The sequence below is a fragment of the Nothoprocta perdicaria genome, unplaced genomic scaffold, assembly GCF_003342845.1.
Source record: "Nothoprocta perdicaria isolate Ctin4 unplaced genomic scaffold, notPer1 scaffold_0, whole genome shotgun sequence".
NCBI lineage: Eukaryota > Metazoa > Chordata > Aves > Tinamiformes > Tinamidae > Nothoprocta > Nothoprocta perdicaria.
Genome location: NW_020454092.1, coordinates 9536665 through 9547988, shown reverse-complemented (window position 1 = coordinate 9547988; position 11324 = coordinate 9536665). Strand labels below are relative to the sequence as shown.

Sequence of the window (11324 nt, the reverse complement as noted above, 5' to 3'; positions counted from 1 at the left end):
CTCCAAGCACTGGAGTCCTTGCTTAATATTAGCACAACAAGCATATGAAAAAAGCACTTTCTGAAGCTTTTGTAAACGTGGAATCCAGCCAGAACTCTTCCCTCTTTGACTTTTGCAAAAGTGATCAGCCTTGAAAGGCAAAAGCATTTTGGCATTTCTACAGAAACCCCATGTCTGAAAAGAACAGCGAGCAAGTCAACCAAAATATTGTACCTCTCCAGAGCAGATCATCCAATGTGCAATAAAATTGTGGCAGATGCTATTTTAAAATGGATGGGGGAGGGAGGAGAGAAGAACTCTTTGGTTTTGTAAGTGTAGCGTGGACTCGGTGTTGCTGCTGCAAGACTGGAGTTGTCAGACATAAAAAGCTATGGTCTGCACATGAGAAAACATAAGCTTGTACCTAGGCAATATTTCAAGTCACAAACAGGTAAATAATACACAGATTGGCAGGAGTCCTTTTTTTTKKKGGKTTTTTTTTTTGGTTGTTGTTTTGTTTTATTTTTAAAAAAAGGCACACCAAGGAAAAGGTATTCAAGAGAAAAGCTGACACACTGCTTATCAAATTAACAAGCTAGCTTGCAATAATATATACTACTAATTCCCAAGGGATCAGGAATTAATTTTTAAGGAAATTTATAAAAATATACATTATTATATATGACAACTTTTCCTTTTAATCTGAAGGAGATGCTTGCCTACTTAGAAAGGCGGCGGCCTCCATTATTAAATAAGGAAATGTTCTTTTTCTAAAGTTTATATAGCAAGGACAGATTTCACTGCTATGTGTACATGAGGTGCTTAAGATGGACACCAGAAGTTAATCACAGTCCACTCTTGTCACTACTCATTAAACTGGGTAAAACTCCAATAAAACAAAACGAACTAGTTCTAAATAACTAAAAATCATTATCAGAATCATGCTTCAGTTATTTTGTCTTTGGAGCTGCAAAATGTGAACTAATCACTAAAAGGTGAACTCAGATTTATTCTCCAACCACTGTGCTTCAGATAAACTAAGGTATCTTCGTGTACTTTGGTATTTTCGTTCTACTTATCTCACTATATTATTCTCCTACTTACCCTAAACTGTTACAAGATATCTGCACAGACACTCTCCATCCCCAGAAATGGCTGCATTTCAGTGGCAAGTTAAAAATCTGCACATTTAAGTATTTTAATATTTTTTTTGCCCCAGAGCAAATTTAATGCTTAAATTATGAAAGTTAGGAAAATCGTGTTACCACAAAATAACTTCTTTAGCCAAAGATTATTAACACATCTGTTCATTTACACCACTATAACAACATTGTTCTTAAAACTAAAAAAAAAAAAAAAAAAGGGGGAATTTATACTTACTACTTTCATGTTGCTACCCTCCAGGCATGGATTATTTCTAATCAAATGCTACTATTCAATAAAGCTCTGTGAGTGACCTCTGTACTACAGGGAGACAAATATGTTAGTTTTACTGTGCAGATCCAAAGGGGAAAAAACAGTATTTTAATTCAGGATTTTATCTGAAACCTAACTCAAGACAGAAAAGTAATGAATTTWAAAAATCCTTTATTTTTGCGACTGTGTAGGACTTTCCTGTTGACGCTCCCATCTGCTTTCCTTCCTGCCCTCGCCAGTCTGGCACGCAGTTTGTTCCGACTGCTTTGCCTTTTTATCTGCATTTCTGGCATCTATCAAACTTGACATTATCATGCAGGGCAGGGCATCTCCAGCCTTCCTACAGCTTAGTCTTTCGAATCGAACTTACTTGGGTTAATAAATACTATTTTCAGAATAAATTGCCACTGCTGTAGAGACTGCCTCAAACACCTTTGCATATGATTGTAGTCTAAACCTTATTTTATATCYTGTTCAAGTATTGGCTTGAGTTAAGCTACTTTCTCCTGAGAAAAATATTATTTGCCTTGCTGTTCTACATCCTTAAATCATCTCCCTAGAGGGACAGGGAAGAGATATTCAAAATGTGGTTCAGTGCATTTAGTAATCTGCTGCTCCGGGAGACACATGCAGCAGCCGCTACAGCTGACAGAAATATGAACACATCACTAGTGTCTTCTGCTCTTTGTCCYGACGTCTTCTTCTAAAATATTTTAAATACCTTTTACACTAACAAGGAGATTTTTAGCTGTTCTTTATCCACCTCCATTCTATTTTCATATATGTTATTTGTCCAATCGCCATCTGATTATTTTCATATATTAAAATGTAGCAAATTACTGATTTCAAAAAACAGAAAATGTCACAGAACAAAAGGCTTTTGTGAAGCAAAAGCACAAACTTGGAAACACAAACTTGACATCAAAAATTCACCTTGATTTACAAAATAATTGACTGCTATCTACCTTAACTCAGAAGTGAGCAGGTGAACATCTACACAATGAGGGAGGTCAGAGATTCATTTCAAGAAAAAAAGGTTTTTGTAATCCTACCCCTGGGCTTATGGATTTGTTTATGTTCTGACAGAATAGTAACTTGCACCTGAATATATAAGCTCTCTACAATAAAACATCATGATTTTGGGGACTGGCACTAAACGTTAATTATAAATATAATATGTCATACTATCATAGAAATGGGTACATTAAAATTTATATATACACACACGTATATAGTTTTTTGTTAAAAAAGTAAACACAGAAATGCATTCTTACGCAGAAGACCATGTTCCTAAATTGGCCTATGATGTGAAAATTAGGGGGGGAGATGGTGGTGTAGTTCATATACAGTAACAGAAATTAGAGAAAAGTCTTACTGCACTGCATCACCTTCTCATTTTCAAATTTTTGTCAAGTTTTAAATAACTCAAATAATAGCTCAAATTATAAGGTTTTCATCACTTCCCCTGGAAAATATTTTACATGCAGCAACCAAGTTGCACTTGCTTTATTCACTCCCTGCTGTTACACTTCAAATATTATAACAAGCAATACCCCCCAAAAAAAAGGATGTAAAGCTATAAATGCTGAAATTACAATATCACTGAATGAACTGGGTATTAAAGAGAGAGAACGATTATACAGGAAAAAGGCTTTAGTGATTGATGATAACATTCGACAGTTAAGATTGGAAAGAGCTTCCATTTACAGTCTGCTTTACTTATCTTTTTCTTCCTGCAGAGGTTGAAACTTTTCATGCATGGTCACAGTCCCATAAAGGATTTGGATTTGTCGAGCTATTCAAAAGCTGTGTGWTACATAAACACTTTCCTCTATGTTAAAAGAGCAGACGTTTAGTATTTCTAGCACAGTATGTCTCATGCCTAGGATTAAGGGTCTTATTWAAAAAAAAAAAAAAAAMACAAAACTCATTATTTTCTCAGGTGGCAAAACAAAGGCAGTGGTGGAGGAGGAAATGAGGATTCCCCCAAGAAGTGTCCTTTAACACAACTGATTTTAACACAAAACTAAAAAATTGAGTCTTTTGACTCAATTGACTCAATCCGTCAATTGAGTCTTCTTTGAAAGGCAAGGAATGGAGAATTCACACGAGTATTTTAACACTMATTTGCAGGGCGGAAATAGCGTTTTCACCTTTTCTCTGTCAGGTAGAACACTAGAAGAGTGAAGCAGTCAGCCCCAAGGTGCTGCTCTAACATTCTGAACATAAATCTTCCCTGCCAGTCTTTGATGGGCTCCAGGTCAACTGGGATATTAGGTCTGTTTAGGGGCCTGAAGGGAGAAGAGCTCATCAAAAGCCTTGTGGAGACAGGCCTTTTGGTTCGTGTTTGGTTTCTTTCCCCCCACCCCCTTTTTTTTTTTTCTCCTTTTACCACCTGCTTCCACTAGCTGCCATGAGAACTGATGGCTTAGTCCCTATCTGGACTTCTACAGACATGCAAAGAAAATAATTGGCAATTCAATTTTGCTGATGTTTGCCAAAGTGTGAGATGCAAGGGAGCCACCAACAGCACCTGTCTGCTACTGCAGGAAGACAGCACTGTGATGGGTATCTTACATGGAGGAAAAAAAATGGTAGATTATCTGTTGTTCCATAAATTATCTTGGAAAGGGATTTTGGATAAAGCAGTTCACGTTTTTTACAGAAATGGATGACTTCTTGATTTTTCCTTCACATGCTTTTGATGAGTGAAATGTTTCGTCAAGTAGTGGATTGTTCAAGTCATGTTAATCTGAAAAACAAGTCACTTCATATAGCGACTAGCAAGCTGCGGGAACCCTTGGAAACAAATGAAAGGGAGCTTAGCACTGAAAGACTCAGAGCGCTTTAAGAAAATGTTGGATTTAGCCTTATTAGATGGTAACAAGGTGAGCAAATACCTCCCACTCCAGGGCGTCTGAACTGCTGCATGATGCAACTTGCTCACCCAGAAAAAGGAATATGAAAACACATGGGCTTTACCACCTAATAGGTCAGAAAATTTATTGCATCTTGGAGGGGGCTGGTACTAGTTTTGTTAAGAAGCAATCAAGTTATAGAAATTGAAAGAGTTTGTCTTTTACACTCAAAAATAATTACAACAAAAGAACTTTTTATTAGAAGTCAAACATTTTAATACTCCTTCTAAAGCAAAGCTCAAATTAAGATCTAATTCATAATTTGKAGCAGATCATTGCCATGGAGTATATGGGAGCATCTAGTACTAAATTCTATCCTGCTCATAACTCAAAGACAGTTCAAGAAGGATCTATGTCTGGAAAAGGACTGAGAAGTAATATATCACTGGAAAAAGCAATGAATTCATCTATTAAAAATAAATTTCTGAAAGATGGATTTCATGGAAATGCACTTCCTTTCAATATTTTCATTAAATGATATATTTAGACTACAAAAGCTTTATGGTTTCTGGATATTCATGGATTTAGGCCATTAGCATTTTTAGCTTGTTTTTGATGCATGCAACCATTGATATGTGGAATAATTTAAAACTGTTTTTCTCCATCAGTGAGAAAAATTATTACAAGCAGAAAGCCTGAGTCACTGCATGGTTTATTATCTCCAGCAATGAAGTAAAAATTAAAAAAGAAAGAAAAACTTCTATGAACGTGCTGTCTACCGTTTTCACCTGGAGCTCATCTCACATTTCACCCACCTTTCCTACCACCACGGCCTCCTCCAAATGGTAGCAGAGCAGAGTTTGAAATAACTGGCATCAGATGCTGGCATTTTTCACAGTTACTGAATCTTCACATCCCTTTTCTCACRGCTAAGGAAGACAGCCTCAAAATACGCTGAAGAGCAGCGAGTTTCAGCTTTAACTCTAAGGTAATTGATAAACACAGTTACCGAGAGCCTGCTGAGAGAAGGACAAGGATTCTCAACGGAAGAAATGGCAATTTCAGGGCAAGGCGCCGACGCCCGTCACACAAACTGAACAAACTGACAGGGAACGGGGTCGGTGCTGGGGCCCAGCGAGACCCTGGCACCGCGGTGACCGCGTCCCCCCGTGCACCGCCATGTCACTGTGCAGCCATGTCACACGGCGCCGCCATTTCACTGCGCCCCCACTGCAGCCATCAGGCCCTGACAACATCCTTCAATTAAAGCTTTAGCCAAGTTTCAAAGATGAGAGCATATAAATTCAAAGCCCTCTGGGCATTAAGAGCTTTGAGGGTTTTTTTTTTTTTCCCCCTTCTTTTTAAAAGCCCACCCATTTCACAAGGCCATTATTAAAAGGTGACATCTTTAAAGCAGCACTAATTCATCAAACGTGAACAGACCCCAAGCAAACAGAGCTGCTGCATGCACCAAACAAACGATTACATTATGGACTAATGAGGCAAAACATATTGAAGTCCCATCTCAAGGAATTGCTATGGGAATGCCCTACAGCCATCTGTCAGCACTGCCCTGGCAGGGCAATTTCAGAGAAATTAATTTATTTAGTACAGGATACATACTAAGTAGKTTTTATTTATTTATTTATTTATTAGTAAAATAGTGAAATACAGGAGATGCAACAAATTAAGAAATAATAAGGAATGAATAAAATCCAGATTAATGCTCTCACACAGCTTAACTCAGGGTCAGTGAAAGAGTGAGAGGATATTTTGGTTGCAATGCAGCAACTTTGATATATGTTCAATTAGTATTAGTTCTTTTTAAATTACAGAAATTACCCAACAGAATAAGAGTCACAAGACATGACTATGTCAAAGAGCTCAAAATGATTTAAAAAATTTAAATGCTTTCTACAGCTGAGAAACACAGCACTTACCTGAGCAGGCACTGAAAAATCCCACAAAAGATGTAAAATATCTTTCTTTACAGTACAGGCTTATCGTAGCAGAGGCCTTGTAGAAATATTGTCCATTAATATTACTGCAATACCAAGCCTTTTGTGCGATCTCAGAGGTTCTTTAAAACATCTATTGAATTAATCACTCCAAAATTTTTTACAGACTTTTAGTCTCTATAATTGGCTATTTCAACAGGTCTGCTAAGCCAGCAGTTACCAGCATCCCTGGGCCTGGCRGATGACATGGTGGCTGCTAGAGCAGAAAGCTGCACAAGAGCAGGAGGAAAGAGTAGATGTCACCAAATTGTCAAGCTGCCTCCTGCTTCTGCTAGGGTTGTTTCAGCTGAAGTGGCTGCCAGCTAAATGGAAGTGCCGATTAGGGTCTGCCTTCTATCCCACGACACACGTCTTGTGCATTGACAGGAAGCACCACTGTGCAGCCAGAAGGACACGTAACCACCCATCGAATCCACTGCTGTGCTGGAAAGCAGGACAAAATCACCTTCACTTAGGAACAGCTTACAGAAATTTCTCCTAAAACAGCAACTTTGGAGCACAGGTTTAAAGAAAAAACTTCAGAAAGGTTTATCTGATATAGATAATAAAAAACAAACCAAGCTACAGGGCTTTAGAGACCAAGTATTCCCCATAAGAATTTACCTGGGAATGACTTATCTCTTCTTTCGCCTACCGGTAGCCTCTTCTATTGCTATTATTSATTTGTCAGACTGGGCATGGACCAGCTCGGCCTTTCCCCAGCGCTGTAGCCAGAGCACACACCAGCGGATAACATTAGCACAGGCAAGTGCCACATCTCAAGACTTTCTTCATACACTTAACTGAACTACACCATAGAAGTGGCTGAGTTTATTCACCTTTTTTACTCCCAGAGKCACACTTTGGATTAAATAGCTTTTTCACTTTTCTTCCCCAAAGAGTTAGGGAGTGCACAACATGCATCATCCTGTCTATTTATTTATATATTTTTCTCTAGACTCTCCTACCATATCCTATTAAGCAACTCTTTTTATTCCCTAAACATTTTAATCACTGTTCTTCACATCAGTTCTGGTTTGGGGTATTCTCTTGAGCACAGATGATCATATGTGCATTCAGTGTGGCCAGAAAAAAAAAAAAAAAAAAAAAAGACTGCCCTTTTTTTTACTGGAATTACCTCTGAGGCTCCCTTTTGCATTTTTCATGCATCACATGGTGGCTCATGGTCATTCTAGAATTAGAGAACACAAATAACAACATGAACCCAGGTCATCTTATTTTATGTCACAACCACAAATGGTAGATATYCTTTGAGCCTTCAGGGATGAAAATGGAACATGTGGAACTATTAAAGAACATGTCCAATTATAATATAAGCAATAATGCTAAAATATTTAATATAAACTGGGTTGCAACTAGCTAATAGAAACACAATGGACTAAAGAGACAGTAAGAGAACATAAGCAAACATGATACAGGAAAACGCTAACGTCAACATAGGAGAAGGCCAAAAAATAAAAATCCTTAGAAGTGGTATTATGAAAGAAAAGGCCCCATACAAAAACTACCAATTACCAGAACTTCCCCATAACGAACCCCGTGTACAAGAAAAGTGTCAGTGAAAACTGCTCCAGCTTCCACTATCGTGCTCTAACTTTTGCAGCAAATGTTTTAAATGAAAATTTCTGCCGAAGAGTGCTCCTTGCTGGCAGGACTGAAGATCTTCACTTTAATAACTACTTCTCCATTGTGAAATCTCATGCAAAGGCCAAACCTTACCAACCCACAGCATACAAGGTCCTAATAAATTGCTTAATTACTATATTCAATACAAATGACAAATTAGGTTACATCCCTTACTTCCATGTCTTTAATTATCCTGTCTTTGAAACATTTTAAGAAGTCTTACATCGTGTGATCAGACTGAAATTCCACAGACTTGTGGGTATGGACTAATTTCATCACTTCTTTCTTTCTTATTTGTACAAGTGACTGGCAGATCTAGTACAGCCTTTTGAATATATCTGCTATTTTACAACCACATGAGAGTCCAAGGTTGTCCTGTAAAACTACACCTACATGGAATACAATATGAATGTGAAGTAATGTCGGGGGGGGGGTGAAAGGGGTATCTCATTTTGTTTATAAAATGTTGGCCTCCTAAGTAAATGTTAATATTCAGGATATAAAGCATTATAACAGAGTTATCAAATATTAAATCGGTGCTCGGTTTTAGTCAAAAGGAAAAGAAATCAAAAACAGTGAGAAGATATTATGCTACAGTATAAACCTATGGAGCACTTGCCATATGAATAACATGTATAGTCAGGTCCCTACAGCCTAAAAAGCTCAGGAATTGAAAAAGCCCGAGAATGGCATCCAACATCACTGAGGTAGGAAAGGGTTTTTATATGAAGAATGACCGGTTAGATTGTGACCTGGAAGTCTGGAGAGACACCCCCACCAGGGAAATGACAGAGATGTATAAAAGCTGGAGCGACTTGGAGAACATTAATAGATTGCTTACTGTCTCCTCCAGGCAGTGGGCATGAAATTAAATTTGCAGGTGACAGATTTATAAGAAACAAAAGGATTTGGTTCTTCACACAACAAAGCTTCGAGCAGAAGAATCTCTCGATGCTGTAGAGGCTAGAAGCTTTACAGACCTTTGCAGTTTAAACCCAACAAAACATAGTAAATAGGAAGATGCTACCTCTGATCACAAATATGTTGACCACCAAGAGCATATGGCTAAAAGTGTATTCTGGGCAAGTATCGAGATATGTTTGCTCCATTTTCCATATGCTCAAGCACTGGCCATTTCATTGCCATGTTCTGGTAACATGCAGAAAAGAAAAGGCAGCACAAGACTAGAAATTGCATAATTTGATAGTCTTTTATGTTCTGTATGTTTCACATTAACTACAAATTTAAAAGCTAGGTGTGGCCAATGAGGTGCTTTCATAACATTTAAAAAGGTATGTTCTTTGACTTCTTTATACACGTTGCACACTCGTGAGTATTCAATGAAATAAAATCAGAGCTAAAGTTGGTGTTTAAAATATGTCTGGATGAACTGGAGACAGTCAACAGCTATATGACAGASTTGAAAAAGACCAGAGCAGAGGCTAGGAATGCCTCTGCAATATTTGGATATTACTGGTATGTGTGTGATAARGAATCTAGAGCAATGAGGACTAAACGTTCAGCATTTTACAGCAATTTCCTCAGTTTTGTGATTGCTGTGATAGGCAATGCACTTTAGTTTCTATCCTTAATGTGAAATTACAAGAGCTTATTTGAGCTTTTTTTTTCCCTACCAAGTAGAAGAAACTCAAACTTACAAACGCCATGAACAATTTTTTAATTTTATCTATCTTAACACTTACCTAATTTCCCATGGAAATTCTTCAATATATTACTACAGATTACCCTAGGGAATGGGATAATACAAAACATGCAAAAGCATTCGAAGGAATTCCAGTTATGCCAGCTTCTGAACTGCTTGAAAATTAGCTTGTGTGTCATCTTGTCCATATGACTGACTGATTAATGTTCAATGATCATATTAATCCACATACACATTTGGAATATACTTAAGAGTTTAGAGCTCAGCCTGCTGTTTCTAATGCATAAAGTAAAAGCACTTCTCTCAAAAATATTACTTTGAATGATGCTTTATATAACTGAAACTGGTACATAGTTCTAGCCCTCAAAACAATGCAGGTTACCTGGTATAACCCTGCACAGTACATGCAACTATTTACAGTATCTCAAGAAATCTTCACTAACAAGCATAGCCCTGCTTCACACAGCTATAATTACCTGAAGGTTTTTTTTTTAATTGTACCATGTAAAAGATCAAACTATTTCCTGAGGTAGAGTTGGAATTCTTGAAAATCTCTCATTTTTTTCTACAGCAAGCAAAGTTAACAATTTTATCAATTTGAGTTGCAGATAGTATACATTTTCACAGCATGATAAGTAACCTTTTCCATAGGATTTTACTTGAGTTCCTTTTTTTTGCCTTTATGGCTTTCAATAAAAGGTATCATCATCATCATATTTCATACATCTCAGACTTTATCCAGTCCTCGGTCTTTCTTTCCACCCTTAAAGAAAGTGCTACTTGAATGTTTCTTTGTTCCTCCCTTCTCCCAAGTTTCTTCACTGCAGTTATACTGGAAAWTCTTCTTTAAAGGCAATCAGACTACATGGAAACTCTTTCCCACTCCCCAAACCATACCTCATATCTAAAATTCTTAGCTGAGAATTTCTTCTCTGCTTTTGCAGTCTTAATCCTCACCTTAGCAAAGCCCAGCTAAACACAGGTCTTTTAGTATAAACCAGGCTAAATCAGAAAGGCTACATAAGATGCCACATTTCACTGCAGTTAAACCACATGTGCCATTAGAAAATATATGTATATATGTTTAACCTAAGATTGGACAGAAGTAACAGCATGGATATTAAGCATCCTTTAACAGGGCACAAAATGAGGACACTTTAATGGCAAGTTTTCACTTTAAATAGGAAAGATCATTGGGAATGGTAGAATAATATGGTCAATTCAACTTCCCTGCTCACAAAGTTCTTGAATAATGTTTGGAAATGGGCAACACTGTTGGCAACTAACATCTGGAGCCTCTTTGKCTTTCTTACGTACTCACTTAGCATCTGAGAACTGAAATTACATTTGCCCCATTCTCCATATAGTTCACTAAACTAGTCATTACATCTCACACCAAATATTTTCTTTCTTATCTTAAAGGTTTCCAAGGTAATTTTCAATAGAAATAATCCCAAGGAAGATTAAAAAAGATTTTCAAGTAATACAAAGACTATCTGGAAGCTGACTAGACATCAAGGGAAAAATTAACACCTTTTTCACTGTTATCTTCTACTGAAGAATTCACAGCCAGTAAGTGCCTTCAATCCACAGCAAAACCAATGGTCCTGCTACCAATATAGTAAGCAGAGAGAAACTAGGCATGAAATGGACAACCTGTTTTCTAGAGGAAAAAAATCCTCTCTAAAGAAACACATGTAGAAAAACATTTCAAAACAAGATTTTTGTTRATGCTTACGTATTACAGAAGGGTAAGTTTTAAGA

The 11324-nt window shown here is 37.3% G+C and overlaps 1 protein-coding gene across 1 annotated transcript in view; it reads right to left on the bottom strand.

Moving 5' to 3' along the window:
- The window catches only part of DIRC2 (disrupted in renal carcinoma 2), a gene marked incomplete at its 5' end in the record, with an annotated part of 58071 nt that overhangs the window by 29665 nt on the left and 17082 nt on the right, over positions 1–11324 (bottom strand). The window lies entirely within an intron of this gene.